The sequence below is a fragment of the Rhineura floridana genome, chromosome 7 (assembly GCF_030035675.1).
Source record: "Rhineura floridana isolate rRhiFlo1 chromosome 7, rRhiFlo1.hap2, whole genome shotgun sequence".
Taxonomy (NCBI): Eukaryota; Metazoa; Chordata; class Lepidosauria; order Squamata; family Rhineuridae; genus Rhineura; species Rhineura floridana.
The window spans coordinates 104249194-104265348 of record NC_084486.1 but is presented as its reverse complement, the minus strand read 5'-3'; the positions used below and the strand labels follow the sequence as shown (position 1 = coordinate 104265348).

Here is a 16155-nt window from a genome sequence, read left to right as displayed (position 1 = left end):
GAAGAGTTTTAGGCATGATGTGGAGAAAGTGGAAAGAAGTTTTGCTTCCTCTTTAATACTAGAATCCAGGGTCATCCTATGAAGCTGAATGCTGGGAGATTCAGGATAGACAGCAGGAAGTCTTTCAAACAGTGCATGATAGTTAAACTATGGAATTCGCTGCCACAATTTGTTATGATTGCCACCACGGCAGATGGCTTTAAAAGGATTAGAGAGATTCATGCAAGAGGCTACAGTGGTTACTAGTCATGATTATACTTTACTACCTCCAATATCAGAGACCAAATGCTTGAGTTACTGGAGAACAGTTGCAGGGGGGAATGCTATTGTGATCATGTCCTGCTTTTGGGCTTCCCAGAAGTCATCTGGTTGGCCACTGTGGGAAACAGAACAATGGACTAGATAGGCCTTTGGTCTGGTCAAGCAGAACTTTTCTTAATTTCCTGTGGTTTCAAAGAGACTAGCTGGTGTTGGGTAAAGGGAACTTAAAATCACACATAATCTGAACGAAGAGAGAGAAATAGATGGTGAAATTGTGCCATAAAAACTGCTGTATGTATTTTTGCTTTGTTTATTCGAGAGAAGCAAATTGGAAAGGAACATATTTTCAAGCAAGTGGATTTCAGATGGTCCAGTGCCTTGCCTAAGGCTATTACCGAAGCAGAATTTTAGCGACAATTGTGTGTGTGACAGAGCTTCTTTCCTTATGATCCATATTTGTTGCTGACAGCACTTGTTTCATTGGAAATTAGGGTTGCCAGGTGTCCGGTTTTTGCCTGGAGGCTCTGGATTTTTGGGGTGCTCTCCAGGTCTCTGAGTGAGTCAACTTAATCTCTGGACACTGAGCTTTCATTTAAAAAAAAAGTGTCTAGGTGGTCTGGTTCCCGAAATATACACCAAAACATCACACACACCCGCAACTTAAGTTAAATGAGTTCGTAGTTGGCTGCTCTAATCCCACCCTTTCAAGTTTGTAGCCAGTAAGTGAAGTCAGGGTTGTGATTGACAAGGCAGTAACTAGATGCCTTTGCAAGTCAGAAAACTTGTTTTTTCCTGCTTTTCTGAAAATTTCATCAATTGAGTAATCACATTGCTTTCAGTCTTTCTCTTGTGTGCAGAAGTCAAACAAGTTTAAATTTTCCTGGGCTGTTGAAGACGGCACTGTTTTGAAAACCCAATATGAAGCTTTAATCCAGTACTTGCTTTTCTGGGAGTAAAGCTGCATTGCTAATCCCACATACCCAGAGTAAACCCCATTGAACTCAATAGGCCTTACTTTTGAGTAGATGTGGTTAGGTTTGTGCTGTAAATTGATGGGACTTTTGAATGAACATAGCAAAGAATTGTGCTTGTGTTGTAAATCTCTTCCCCCTCCAATCCTACTTTTTAAAACAATTAGGCAGGGCTTATATGGTATCGCTGCTTTTATTATTTAGGAAACTAATACTGATTTTTTTAAAACGTTCCACAATGACCAACTGGTTTTGACAATAAACTATATAGAGTGTATGTATTTTTACATCACCAGTGTGTGTGTATGGAGTCTTTCCAACAACTCTGTGAGGTCGGGTTGCAGACAGGAAATCAAGGTAGCTCACAATAAGAAATAAATCCCTTTAATATCCAATAACCATAAAAACAAGTATAAACAGTTGCAAAACAGCTTGAAGTGGCACGATTCTGAATTTTGGGTTGGGTGAATGAAGTTCCTTATCACTTGAGGTTGCAGTTCTCTGCAAGTTCCCTGTTGGAATAAACCCCACTGAATACACTGGGACTTGCTTCTGAGTAAACAAACATAGGATTGCACTATAAATATCTTTACAAGTTGTGTAAATAATAAACATATTTGATAGTCAGGCTTATATAAATATTTCTTCATACTTGCTGTTATGTGCCTCCAAGTCAACTACGACTTACGGTGACCCTATGAATCAGTGACCTCCAAGAGCATCTGTCATGAACCACCCTGTTCAGATCTTGTAAGTTCAGGTCTGTGGCTTCCTTTCTTGAATCAATCCATCTCTTGTTTGGTCTTCCTCTTTTTCTACTTCCTTCTGTTTTTCCAAGCATTATTATCTTTCATAATGAATCGTGTCTTCTCATTATGTGTCCAAAGTATGATAACCTCAGTTTCATCATTTTAGATTCTAGTGACAGTTCTGGTTTAATTTGTTCTAACACCCAATTATTTGTCTTTTTTGCAGTCCATGGTATACGCAAAGCTCTTCTCCAACACCACATTTCAAATGAGTTGATTTTTCTCTTACCTGCTTTTTTCACTGTCCAACTTTCACATCCATACATAGAAATCGGAAATACCATGGTCTGAATGATCCTGACTTTGGTGTTCAGTGATACATCTTTACATTTGAGGACCTTTTCTAGTTCTCTCACAGCTGCCCTCCCCAGTCCTAGCCTTCTTCTGATTTCTTGACTATTGTCTCCATTTTGGTTAATGATTGTGCCAAGGTATTGATAATCCTTGACAAGTTCAATGTCCTCATTGTCAACTGTAAAGTTGCATAAATCTTCTGTTGTCATTACTTTAGTCTTCTTGACATTCAGCTGTAATTCTGCTTTTGTGCTTTCTTCTTTAACTTTCATCAGCATTCATTTCAAATCATTACTGGTTTCTGCTAGTAGTATGGTATCGTCTGCATCTCTTAAATTATTGATATTTCTCCCTCCAATTTTCACACCTCCTTCATCTTGGTCCAATCCTGTTTTCCGTATGATATGTTCTGTGTACAGATTAAATAAACAGGTTGATAAAATACACCCCTGTCTCACACCCTTTCCAATGGGGAACCAATTGGTTTCTCCATATTCTGTCCTTACAGTAGCCTCTTGTCCAGAGTATAGGTTGTGCATCACGACAATCAGATGCTGTGGCACCCCCATTTCTTTTAAAGCATTCCATAGTTTTTCATGATCTACAAAGTCAAAGGCTTTGCTGTAATCTATAAAGCACAGGGTGATTTTCTTCTGAAATCCCTTGGTCTGTCCCGATAAGTATCTGATTTCACACTATTACTTCCTCTACATTTTCAGTGTGCCCTTCTTCCTTGGGGTGGTCATGGTTCCCCTCTGTTTTCATCCTGAGGGGCAGATTAGGCTGAAAGATGGTGAGTAGCGCATGGTCACCCAGTAAACTTTATAGCTCATTTCCATTTAAAAAAATTAATTAAAACAATTTACATGCAGGCAAAGTTCATTAAGTAGATCCACACCATACATTTAAAGCACATGACTTCTACTACTATGATGTGCATTCATTAGTGAATTGAAAAGAACAATTCTAAAATAATTTTTTAAAAAATCTCAAAGCAGTTTACAGAAAGAATTAACACACAATTATTGGCAAAACAGTTTAAGACAGGTATTTAAATTTATTCAAAATAATAGAACCAACAATGAGTTAAAATAGATAAAAACATAATACCTTCGACATGTGGGGTAGGCTTGCCTAAACAAAAATGTTTTAGCAGGTGCCAAAAAGAGTAGAATGAAGGCACCTGCCTAATGTCAATAGGCAGGGAGTTGCAAAGTGTGGGTGCTGCCACACTAAAGGACTGATTTCTTACAAGAGCAGAACTACCATGTGGCACCCGTAACATGAAAAGCATGCCTTGAACTTGGCCTGGTAGCGAATCAGCAACCAGTGCAGATTTCAAAGCAGACTGGCCTGTTGTTTAACGCCAGACTGGTCCACAATAAGACTACACTCATCCATAAAGGTACCGATTTGGTGTGCATTACCTAGACCTGGGTGGGTGAACTGGAAGGAGCTGATCTGACCCAGCTTTGCCCACCTGGATACTCTGTGCAACACCAGCACAGGCTGCAGGGATGGGGAGGAGGAGGAGTTGCTATGGTCTACAGAACTTCCATCTCTGTCACCAGGAAACCAGTCTTGGAGCTGGCTGTGAGGGCCTGCACCTGGTGTTGGGCCAAGGAGACAGTAAACTAGGGTTGCTGCTGGTGTACAGTCCACCTTGCTGCCCGGCAGCTTTTCTGACCTAGCTGGTAGAGGCTGTTTTGGCTGTAGTATTGGAGAAGCCCGGAACAATAGGCTTGGGTGATTTCAACATCTATGCTGAGGCTACCTATAGTGTTGTGGCTCAGGACTTCATGGTCTCCATGATGACCAGGGGGCTGTCTCAAGTTGTCACCAGCCTGACACATAGGGCAGAACACACCCTCAACTTGGCTTTTGCTCCAGATGGAGGAAGGGGTGGTCTGGAGATGGGGGGATGGATGTCACCCCATTGTCATAGTCAGACCATTTCCTGATGAAGTTTAGACTTATGGCTCCGATCCTCCCCTGCAGGAGTGATGGACAGATTAAGATGGTTCCCCTCCGGAGACCAACGGAATCCACTGGATTCCTGCATGCCCTGGAGAAGTTCCCAGTAGATAGAGCAGGTGACCCTGTTGAAGCCCTTGTCATGCTGTGGAACAGCGAGGTGTGTCAGGTTGTTGACATGATTGCCCATGAGCACCCTCTCTGGCATTGAGGAGCCTGGCTTGCACCCTGGTACACCAGTGAGCTAGGAAAAATGAAACAGGCTGGATGATGGCTAGAGCATAATTGGCTAAAGATGTGCTGTGAGGCTGATCAGGCACAAGTAATACATCATAACGGTGCCTACAGTGTGGTGGTGAGGATGGCAAAGAAGGCCCACTTCTCTGCCACCATTGCATCCTCAAGTTAGCAGTCCAGTGAAGCTTTTCTGTATTGTCAGAGATCTGTTGACATCAACTCCAGGAAACGGAGTTTTAGACCTTTCGGAGGCCCACTGTGAATTGTTTGCAAGGCACTTTGAGGGTAAATTTGCTCACCTCTATACAATCTTGATGCCTCATCCACATCTACTGTAGTCCCCAGTGAAGTATCCAGTGCAACGTCTGCTTCAACTTCTTGGGAACGGTTTCAGATGATGTACCCTGATGACATGGACAAGGGGCTTGTGACAATACAGCCAGCAAGATGTTCTCTCGTCCTTTGCCCTTCTTGGCTTATTAAGCTTGCTGAGGGGGGTTGACGGAATGGATCCAGGGTGTGGTCGATGCATTATTGTGGGAAGGAGTGGTTCCAGCCACCCTAAAAGAGGTAGTGAATTGATCGTTCCTGAAAAAGCCCATCCTGGACCAATTGGTTTGCGACAATTACTGCCCGATCACAAATACCCCCTTCTTAGGGAAGGTGATTAAGAGGGTTGTAGTGCAGCAATTGCAAGTACTCTTAGATGAAACAGATTATCTTTACTTCTAGTCTGGGTTCAGGCCTGGTTATGGGACTGAATCGGCCTTGGTTGCCCTCATGGATGACCTTTTTCAGAAGAAAGATGGGGAGTGCGAGCCTGTTACTCTTACTTGATTTCTCAGTGGCTTTTGATACCATTGACCATGGTATCCTTCTGGGCCGACTTGGTGGGATGGGTGTTGGAGGCACTGTTTTACAGTGGTTCTGACCCTATCTCCAGGGTTGTTTTCAAAGAATAGCATTGGGTGATTGACGTTTGGCAGTTTCCTGTGGGGTGCCGCAGGGTACCATCTTGTCTCCAATGCTGTTTAATATCTATATGAAGCCCTTGGGAGCGGTCATCAGGAGATCTGGGGTGAGGTGTCAGCAGTACGCTGACGATACCCAGCTCTATTTCTCTGTAACATCTGAACTGGGAGAGGCTGTGCAAGCCCTGGATAGCTGTCTGGACTTGGTGATGGGCTGGATGAGGGCCAATAAACTGACTCTCAATCCTAGCAAGACAGAGACTCTGTGGGTTGGTGGTTCCCGAGTTCAGATAATTGGTAAGTTGCCTGCTTTGAATGGGGTCGTACTCCCCTGAAAGAGCAAGCCCATAGTCTGGGGGTGCTCCTGCATCCATCTTTGTCGCTAGAGGCCCAGGTGACCACAGTGGCTAGGACTGCCTTTTACCAGCTTTGGATGATAAGACAGCTGTGGGCGTTTCTGGACCGGGATAGCCTTACCATTGTTACCTATGCACTGGTAACCTCCAGGCTGGATTACTATAATGCTCTTTTTGTGGGGCTACCCTTGAGGTTGGTCCGGAAGCTGCAGCTGGTGCAAAATGTGATGGTGAGACTGTTCATTGGAGCAGGGTATCACCAGTAAGTTAGTCCACTGCTGAAAGAATTGCAATGGCTACCTAATAGCTACCAGGCTAAGTTCAAGGTTCTGGTTTTGGTGTACAAAGCCCTATACAGCTTGGTACGAGGATACCTAAAAGACCATCTTACCCCTTATATACCCAGTAGATCACTACGCTGTGAATGTGAGGGCCTCCTGCAGATACCATCTTATCAGGAGGTCTGTTCCACACAACATAGGAAACAGACCTTTCGTGTAGTGGCACCTACCCTTTGGAATTCCCTCCCCTTAAATATTAGACAGGCACCATCTTTGTTATCTTTTCAGCGCCTACTGAAGACCTTCCTCTTTCAACAAGACTTTTAAGTAGAGATCTTATCCCTGTCTGCATCTGTGTTGGTATTGCTTTTTAATATATTTTAAAACCTTTTAAAATGTTTTTAAAGCATTTTCAAAATGTTTTTAAAGATGTTTTGTTTTAATGTTTTTAATGGTTATATTTTAATATATTTAAAGTCTGTTTTTATGATGTTTTGCAGTGTTTTAGTGTTTTTGTTTGAGGCTCTGGGCTCCTATTTGGAGAAAGGGCGGGATATAAATTGAATAAATAAATATATAGGGTCTCACTCCTATTTATTGACTCAGCAAATGTGCCACAGCATTCTGCACTAACTGTAGCCCCGGGGTCAGGTTTTGCTGCATGGGGATTTCTGTGACCTTGGGTAACTGGCTGCCAGGATTTTTTTTATTTTTGGTTTTTGGTTATGAATCCTGACTGGTTATGGGATGTTGAGTTTCCTGCCTTACTCACAGGAATCTTCCTGTGGTTGGTACAGTATTGCATTTAGGAAATCATCACTGTCTTTTGTTTTTCTTTTCTATTTGCTTTTCATTTATCTTTAACCTCACTCACTTTCATCCATAGAAGCAACAACAGTGGTTCCATGCACTCTGTTCAACCCCCTTAAACCCACTAATGATGTACCTTCTTGTTTGCATGACAGTTTGTTTCTTGCCCGATAGTGGTAAAAGAGAATTCTTATACTGGGCAATGTGGCTGTAATTTATTTTGTTCCCAAGCTGCTGCCTATGAAGTTAGATCAAACCATGTGTGTTTTCTCTCTGTCAATTATTATTCACTGGAATTTGGTTGGCTGTCAGTTGAGTTTATAGCAGCCCACAGGGAAGACAGAAAAGAATAGAGAATTTTCTTACTCTTTGATATCTCCCTCTAGCCATTACTACACTGGTTGAGGCTCCCTCAAGTCTCCCTGCTTGGTTCTGAGGGGAAGATGGCGGCCTGATAGGACAGACGTTGCCTCGTCTGCTCCAGCATTTGCTTCCCTAAAATAGCCATGTAAACAGCAGCTGGGTCACTGAATCTTTATTTCTGGCCTACTTCCATCCTCAGCAACACTGATATCAACTCCTTGTCATCTGAGCGACCTTGAGAGTGGAGAGTGGATTTATTTGTTGCCTCCCGGCTAGATGGCAGCATCATTTGAGCTGAGCAGCCAGAGTGCCTGTAGAGTCTGTTAATACACACCGTCCAACGCCTAAGTCAGCATTTTTTTCTTTTAACCACCTAACTACTTGAACTGACATTAAAGACAGAGGAAAAGCTGGGGAAACATCCATTCTGAGTTATTCCGTGCTGTTTTTTTCCAGGACTGCTACAGAAATTGTAGCTTTAATTACTGACCTTTGGCTATCACCTTAAAGAGACAGCACCACAATATGGTTTATACCAGGAACAGCTACAGGAAGCTTAGAATGCCCCTGGAGGGTGAGCCACCTTCTCTTGTAAAACCGGCAAAACAGTCAAAGCAGTCAACTATTACCCACTTTTCCCCCCCTTGTGAAAAGGCAGTGAATTCAGCTCCACCAAAGGGAGGAGAAAGGATTAGCGCGAAGGTGCAACCGGGGCTTCAGGAGTTTGACCTTTCCACTTCCAGCCGTAACAAAGCTCCCCTGGACTGGTCACTGGACTTGAAGGGAGTTCTTCAACTGGATTTAGCTGATCCCCCCTGTTACAATCTCACCTTTGAGATAGAGCAGGCTGAGAGTCTGACTGAGCATACACCTAAAGTCTCAATTAATTAATTCACACCTGGAAGCAGTGAAGAGGATGTGAAAATGCCCAGCCAGCAGATTTCCAACTACTTTTTTCCTTCAAATTCAAAACCAAGTGACGACATATTAATCCACTCAGACGACCAACAATGCATTGATACTAAAACATTGGAAAATTGGCTTCATACACTTTCCAGGGACATAGCCTGCATAAAGAACTTTTTACTGAATCAAACCAGCTGCTGACCACCCTTGTGGCTCCCAACAAATAAATGAACCCAAATCCGGTGGCCAACTTACTGGTCCCGTGCATCTTTCAAAGCCAAGGAGGCAAAGAAGGAAGATAACATTAAAAACCAAAAGAAGCTCCTCGAACAAAAGACTTATCACCTCCATGAAGAGCAAAAATATTAAAAACTTTGTTTCATCGAGACCGAAAAATGAATTTTACAAAAAAATTTAAGCTTCTAGATTCGATACTTAAATTAAGGAGTAATCATGAGCTTAAGGTTACAAGACAGGAAGATTCTCCAAAGAATGCTAAAGCTAATTCTGAGTGCTCTGCTATAATAGTGACTCCCCCGTCAGTGTTCCTCCCTCCGAACAATCTACCACAACTTTGCTCCTTTGAACCGCAGGTCTCACGCTCTTTAGCACCACGGGTCTTTCTGCGGAATCTGATGAAGGAGATTAGATGGAATTTAAAACTCATTCTGGAAAAATTAGTCTTAACCAACTGTCCCAGGGCATACACTCACCGTACTCAACTAGCACGCAAAGCTCACCTTATGAAGCTTTTACAAACAAGTATGCCAGGGCTTTTTACTATTACCGATTTTAATCATATAGAGTATTTGCATTTTAATTCTATAAACGCTCGGATACTGTTGACTTTTAATAACTCAGATAAAGCTAACCTTCTTATAAATAAACATGTGCTGAGTAGTTTTGGAATTATGACGCATATATTGAGAACACTGCTTGGCCCTATCCCTTGATTACTCTTCCACCTTCTGCTCCTTCAGTACATCGGTTGAACCGGTGCTCAATCCCTGCGACGAATCCATCGACGCCGGACTTGGTCCCAAGGACTAATACCTCTAGTGCTTCACTGAAGCCGATGGCTCTACCACGGGTTACAGCAAGGACATTATCCAGATACACCTCCAAGTTCTTTAGTTCTAATACCCCTTCGGTGGCTAATAATGTGGTCACATCCAATCAGGAAGTGATAATAAACAGCCACAATAATATAGAGGCACAAACAGCGTTTATCAAGGAGAAGCATTTGGAAATTAAGAATAAGGTTATGGTTAAAATTGCGGTTCTGTCCCGTGGGCTTGGCCCCACTGATACTTTCTGACTCTTACCGATCTAAATGGCATAAGTCCTAGATTGAGAAACTTGCAAATCTTGGCTTTTCTTCTCCCACGATTTTCACGCTGGGCTACTCTAAAGCGTGGCTGGCTATGTCGCAACGAATCATGGACGTAGAACTACAAAGACATCAATCGTCGACAACATTTAAGGATGATTCTTCTTCCCACACTAGGAGCTTTGCGCTCCCGCATTACTTCAGCTCGCTACCTAATGTGAGATACAGAAAAGCATTTACATTGGCGAAGTTTGACGTGCTCCCGTCTGCTCTTTTAGAGGGCAGATATTGGGTAGTTCCCCGTACGAAGCGATTATGCCCCTGTGGGATGGGACAAATTGAAACAGTAACCCATGTACTCTTAATTTGCCCTTTTTATCATGATCGCCTCTTGCATATAACTCCAATCATCAACTTGATTCCTGGCGGGGACCTTTCTTTTTATACCACTTACCTTTTATCGGATCAATACCCTCAAATTACATGTAGTGTCGCAAAATTCTGTGCCATGGCAATTATCTATCGAAGAACATTATTAGCCCAACTGCCTATACAGCCGATTATAGTTAGCAAATGTATGATTTTAATCAGTTTTACATGATGTTCGATATTGTATACTGGTCTACGACCGCAAATAAATTTATTCATTCATTCTTACTCTTACTCATTTCTCAGACCTCTTTCTGAAATGAAGGGTCAAACCTGTAAAGACATTTGGAGCAGCCATGTTAACATGTAGGGGCAGGGCATTCCAGGCAGAGGGTTGGCAACCCTACGTGGATATAGATATCTTTGCAAAGGATCTCTGGTCAAGGTTTACCAAAAACACAATCCAAACCATATCTACTGAGAAGTAAGTCCTATTGATTTCTATAGGGCTTAATCCCTTAGTAAGTGTGTTTAGAATTGCAGCCTTCGGGGGCATACATCTTTACTCCTGAGTGCTTCCATCTAACATCTCCATAACACTGGGCTCCTTTATTCCTACAATAGCCTTCTGGTGACTGGACCGGCCTGAGGGCATGTAAACCCTTTTTGCCAGAAGCAGTGGCGTCACTAGCGGGAGTGCGGGGGGGTGCGGACCTCCGGTGCGTGCCCTCCCAGGGGCATGGACGAGGTGGCTGGGCTTGCGTGCACACATGCGTGCACGCACACTCAAGGCCAGCCATCCCGTCCATGCCCCTGGGAGGGTGCACGCCGGAGGGGCACCCAGCCAGAAAGGCCTGGGAACGCCGGCGCGCCTCCCTCGCCCTGCCAACGCTGCTCCCGGTCTCGCCCACCCGCCTTCGAGGAGGAGTTGGAGCAGCCTTGCCGGGCAATGGCATGGGGCGGGGCAGCTCTGGGTGTCACCCCCCTCATGGTGACACCCGGGTGTGGGCCGCACCCTCTGCACCCCGGTAGTGACGCCCCTGGCCAGAAGCAAGTTGGCTAGACTAAATGTTTCCTGAGGCTCCATCTTTTAGCTAAGATTTCTATCTTAATTTCCAATCAGAGAAATTTTTTTGTTTGAATTGTATGCTCCAAGCAACTGTGGTTGATGCTTAATATATCATGCTTATCACTCGGGCCCACCCCGCAACATCACTTGGACCTGCCCCATGATATCACACAGGCACACCCCTATGACATAGGGCCCACCCTCAAAATCTCAAGGTTTGGGATGCTTCTGACCTGGCAACCCTATTGGAAATGTAAGAAACAAAAGTATAAAGATTGTCCTGGAAGATATGTTTGCAAATAACCACTTTTGTAGCTATACTGTATTCATCCAAACAAGTATGTCCCCCAGTGTTAAATCCCTTTCCTATCAAGATTGTTAAATACTCAAACCTGAAATGTTTGATAGGAACTTAGTCACAAGTAGGGTGTGTATAAGCTACGTCCCCTGGCCTAGACAAAAATCTGAATATGTTTGATACATTTTCTCTACAGAAGCCAAGTGTGTCTGTCTCTTAAAAGCTGCTTTCATGAGAAACCTTCTAAGAGTCGTATCTAATCTGCTGGAAGCTTGTTGGAAAAGGAGTGATAAACGCACACAGCAATAATATAAGGCCCCATCTGCACTATTGATTTAAAGCAGTCTCATAACAGTTTAAACAGTCATGGCTTCCTCCAAAGAATTCTGGTAACTGTAGTACATTAAGGGTGCTGAAAATAGTTGAGGCCCTTATTCCCCTCACAGAGCTACAATTCCCAGAGTTTCCTGGAAAGAGGGATTGACCGTTGAACCACTATGAGAATTGTAGCTATATAGGTGGACTCCTCACAACTCTCAGTACCCTTAGCAAACTACAGTTCCCAGGACTCTTTGGAGGAATCCATGACAGCGGTGTCATAACACTTTAGTGTAGATGGGGCCTTGGTCAAGTTCAGGATGCATGACTGGCTGATAATGGTTCTCTTCTCAAAACTGCCTCCCATAACGAATCAGCAATATGAATAAATATTAACAAATTCAAAGTCCACTAAAACATGGGGGCTGATCCTGTGTAAAATGACTAGCATTGGGGGGGGGAAACTACTTTATACCAAGTCGGACCAATTGTGCAAGTAAGGAATTGGCAGGACTGGTCCAAGACACTATATTGCCAGACAGAACAGCAAATACCTACCACCATCGAGGTAGATAATACCCAAGGTATTTTGGTACCTGAATCAGAAGATCCCATGGGCACCGCTCTCCCACCCTGGCAATAAAATCCAACAATGATGAATAACAACTTGCTTCCCTTTTATGGCATTCCAAATCGCCTGCCACCACCCTGTGCTGCCTAATGGTGCCCAGCCCTAAGAAACAGATTTCCCCAAGGCATCCCAGAAAGCACCTGACTCCCATCTGCTGTGCTTTTAAAGCTATGGCAGATGTAGTTTTCAGTTAGTCTGAGCACTGATTCCAGCTATGCTGTCACAGGTAACTGCCAGTCATATTCAGGCAAATGGCACATGCTGTGAAGTAAGCCCGGAATATATATTACTTTTGAGGTCTCAGCGAGGCATGTCAAGAGCCAATCCAGGCTGATTTCAGTGCATTCCATCAATGTATGCTATCTATTTCCAGTCAGTGGCCTCAAGAACATTCTGGCTCTGTAGTAGGACGTATACAAAAATTCTACACTGTTTTGCTTCAGTCCCTCTTCCATTAAATCAACGGTGCTTTGCCATTGTTTTCAAGAGGACTATGCTGCCTGCTAATTTATATGCTGTCTGTTCGAAGAGTCTCTTGGAAGACATTTTTCTGCTTCGGAAAATTGCCCTGCAGTTGACTCACTTCAGAATTAACTTGTTATATACTAATGTAAATTATGCCACTAAAATGTTCACCTGATATCTTTCACATTTTGAGGTGGTGTTGGAGAGAAACGCTCTGCTCTTCTTTGCTGAAGATGAACAAATAAAGGTAAATGTACATTTTCACACAATGAAGAACTAGAAAAAGTTAAATGTTTTCCCAATATTCTTTGGACACAATTTTCCTTTGCTGTGGCCAGTAAAAAAAATGTGTACTGAGAACAAAACTAAGTGAAAAAGGCAGTGGATTATTTTCTTTGAAAAGAAGCTGTTTTGTGCTTTTTTAAAAAAAACAACAACCAGTGCCTAGGGTTCCCCCCCCCCGTTATCTTAGCTTATGGTGGAGTGAATGATAGAAATTCTGGCAAAATTGTGAATTTGTTCAAGCACAAAAATAATTCTATTATCGGGGAAATCTGTCCATTCTATATAAAAGAAACAGCCTTTTTTGTAATACCATATTTTTAACTTTTTCTTCCTCAATGCTAAACGTTTCTCAGCAGAATAAATGTGGAGGTCTTTGGAAACCAGAGGCAAAAGGCCACATTTCATGGCTATTGACATACCTAAATGTTCTTCTGTGCCTCCTCATGAATGTGTCAGGTTGTTCAGTCAGTAGAAGAATAACTGAAGTAAAAATGCCAGTTTAGGCAATAACTTAGTCTAAAATAAAATGTACCAACCATTCATTAAAGTGATTTCTCATCTTTGTGAAAGATGTTTTTAAAGTCAGGTGGGCTGGAACAAAAAGGCTGTCCAGTGAAATGCAGAGAGTACAACACATGAGTACATGCCTTGGACTTCAGTCCTAGGGGTGAGCCCCATTCAGCAAATCTGTTCATATTCTCTAATTTGTGAGTAGTTTGGGACTTTTGTATTGGATTGTGCAGGAGGCACAGTTTTGGCAACAGGGTTTATCCACAATATAATGTGGCTTATTGTGGTAATAACAGTGTTGCTTCTGGGCTGATGAAAGTTGTCACAAATCTGGTTTTCAGAACTGCCAGGCTTTTAGTCCTGGGGAACTTTAATGTTTGTGCCAGGGTTTTCCTGTATGAGACAACCTAGGACTTCATGGAGCCCTTACAACTATGAAACTGTCTTATATAATTGTAAGTCTTATTCAAGTAGTTTGTCATATTCACAATGGGATTTTCTGTGCTACAGAATTATTAAATAGATCAGGGGTAGAGAAAATAGTTACACCTCCATTGTCATGGTCAAACCATTACCAGGTGAGTTTAGTTGCACAGGGGCTTCTCATCTCACAGGTGAGAGACCAGTTAAGATGGTCTGCTGTTGGTGTGTGTGGTCCAGATGGTTTCCTGATGGTCCATGCAGAGTTTCCTGTTGTTAAAGTCCTGATAGATGTCTGGTTTTCAGAGATGGTCCAGACACAATCACTCCTAGTCACCCTCTTCTTTCAAGTCAAGCCTGGTCATCTTTCAGTTCTCCAACAAACTGAACTCCCCTAGTAAGATAGCTAGTGATCAGGTTTTAAAAATCTCACTTTCATCCCTAGCCCTTTTCCAGAGGCTCCTTCTCACCAATGTTTGTGTACAATAATTCCACAGCAGAATTTTAAAACACTACAAATTTCTCCCCAGTTTTGTTTCAGGAAGCCAAGCAGCAGTCTGTTTGGCTCTATTTATTTTTAAGTTCAGCTTATTTTTGCTTTGAATTGACAGAAGGCGTCTCTTTATAAATATATAACAAAAAATTATGGCTGATGTGCCATTCAAAATTTGCATAGTAATAATGATGGCATCTCTTTGGGTATTGTTTGTAGAAATGCAATGAATTATTTGAAAACAATTTGAATAATCAGCCAACTATTTTATCTGATAGTTATCAAATAGCACAGATGGCTAAGCTTTTGTGCACCCACAGCAATTAACTGAGATTGTCTCTGTTGTACATCTCATCACATTTGCTGGCTGCTATGAATGACATGCACACTTCTTCAAAAGCTTCCCTTTAAAAAAACAAAATGGACTTCTTTGTTTTTTGTTAAACAGGCAACACAATGCAATTAAACTATAAACATATTACCCATTTTCAATGTGAGCAGATTCCAGCCTTGATTCTTACTTTCAAGAGTACCTCTTTTTTTACATGGTGAATCCACTAGTTCAGTCTCATCACCCAATCTGTGTGATGTAAAAGCCCATACTGTTATTAAGTTTGGTTCACTTGTTTCTTCTTCAAGTGGTGTCACAGTGGAAATATGATTATGTATGCCGAGAGAGGCAGATGGTCAGGCATGGCGTTCAGTTCAGTGTTTGTGCAGAACACCCCATTAACTTAACATTTGTCCTAGGCAAATTGATGGAAAGCATTATTAAAGGTAGTATTAAAACATATGTAACAGCAAGCCTTGTGAAAGAATCAGTATGCTTTCAGCAAAGCAAGACCTTTGAGAAGTCTTTGAAAGTGTCAGCAAACATGCATTTGTGAAATCCACTAGCCATTATGTACTTCCAAAAATCAAATCTCTCACCAAAGGCTACTGAGCAAATTTAGCACTCATGGGATGAGATCCCTCTAATGAATTGGTCACTGGATTAAGAATGGGAAACAGAGGGTAAGATTGAATGTACAGTTGTCACAATGGATGGATGTTTGTATCACACACACAGTGGTTAGAGTATTGGACTATATATATGGAGCTCAATGAAGCTGCATACACGTCATATATTTAAAGCATATCAAAAGCACATTTTTGTTAGAAGTGTGACAAGAGCCGCTCTCATTTGGTTCTATTTGCATGGGAAGAGAGATAAAAATAGTCCTCACAATTGGCTAGATTGCCACTGACCTGTACTCACCTTTTCTGTTTGTCTTCCTTCCATGTAAACTGATATGTCGCAGGGAGCTGTTCTAATCTTCCTGTTTTCTCTTCTCTGCAGACCACCAGAGGAGAAGGAGCCATGTTCTCTTTGTCTCATCTCCTCTAGCATGAGGAGCAATGTCCAAGCATGGTCACTGCAGCTTCCAACTTAGTTACTAGATAGAAGTAGCATCTTTCCCTTCCAGCATGTATTTCTATTAATAAAGTGGTCTTTTCTTATTTTGAAACCAAGTCTGAGTGATTTAAAGCAAGGTAAAAGCTCACTTTCTCTCAGCTAAAATCACTCCCATGCAGCACAGAGCACTGAGCAAGCTACATTAAGCTCATCATCTCTATGGCAGAACCCCTGGTGTTGCTGAACTTCCAGCAACCCTCATCTGAAGCCTTTGTCTTACTAATATTGAAGCTCAAATGCTGTTCGAGGCAAAGGGGGGGCATGCCTGGGTGAATAGT

At 42.4% G+C, this 16155-nt stretch overlaps 1 protein-coding gene across 1 annotated transcript in view; it reads left to right on the top strand.

Annotated features, from left to right (window-relative positions):
* Positions 1-15834, top strand: part of SLC25A36 (solute carrier family 25 member 36) — an 81001-nt gene extending 65167 nt beyond the window's left edge. The window contains exons 8-9 of the transcript XR_009764067.1: positions 12907-12960; positions 15761-15834. The gene's annotated coding sequence lies outside the window, so the exon portion shown is untranslated. The remainder of the gene's footprint in view (positions 1-12906; positions 12961-15760) is intronic.
* Positions 15835-16155: the final 321 nt, after the last annotated feature.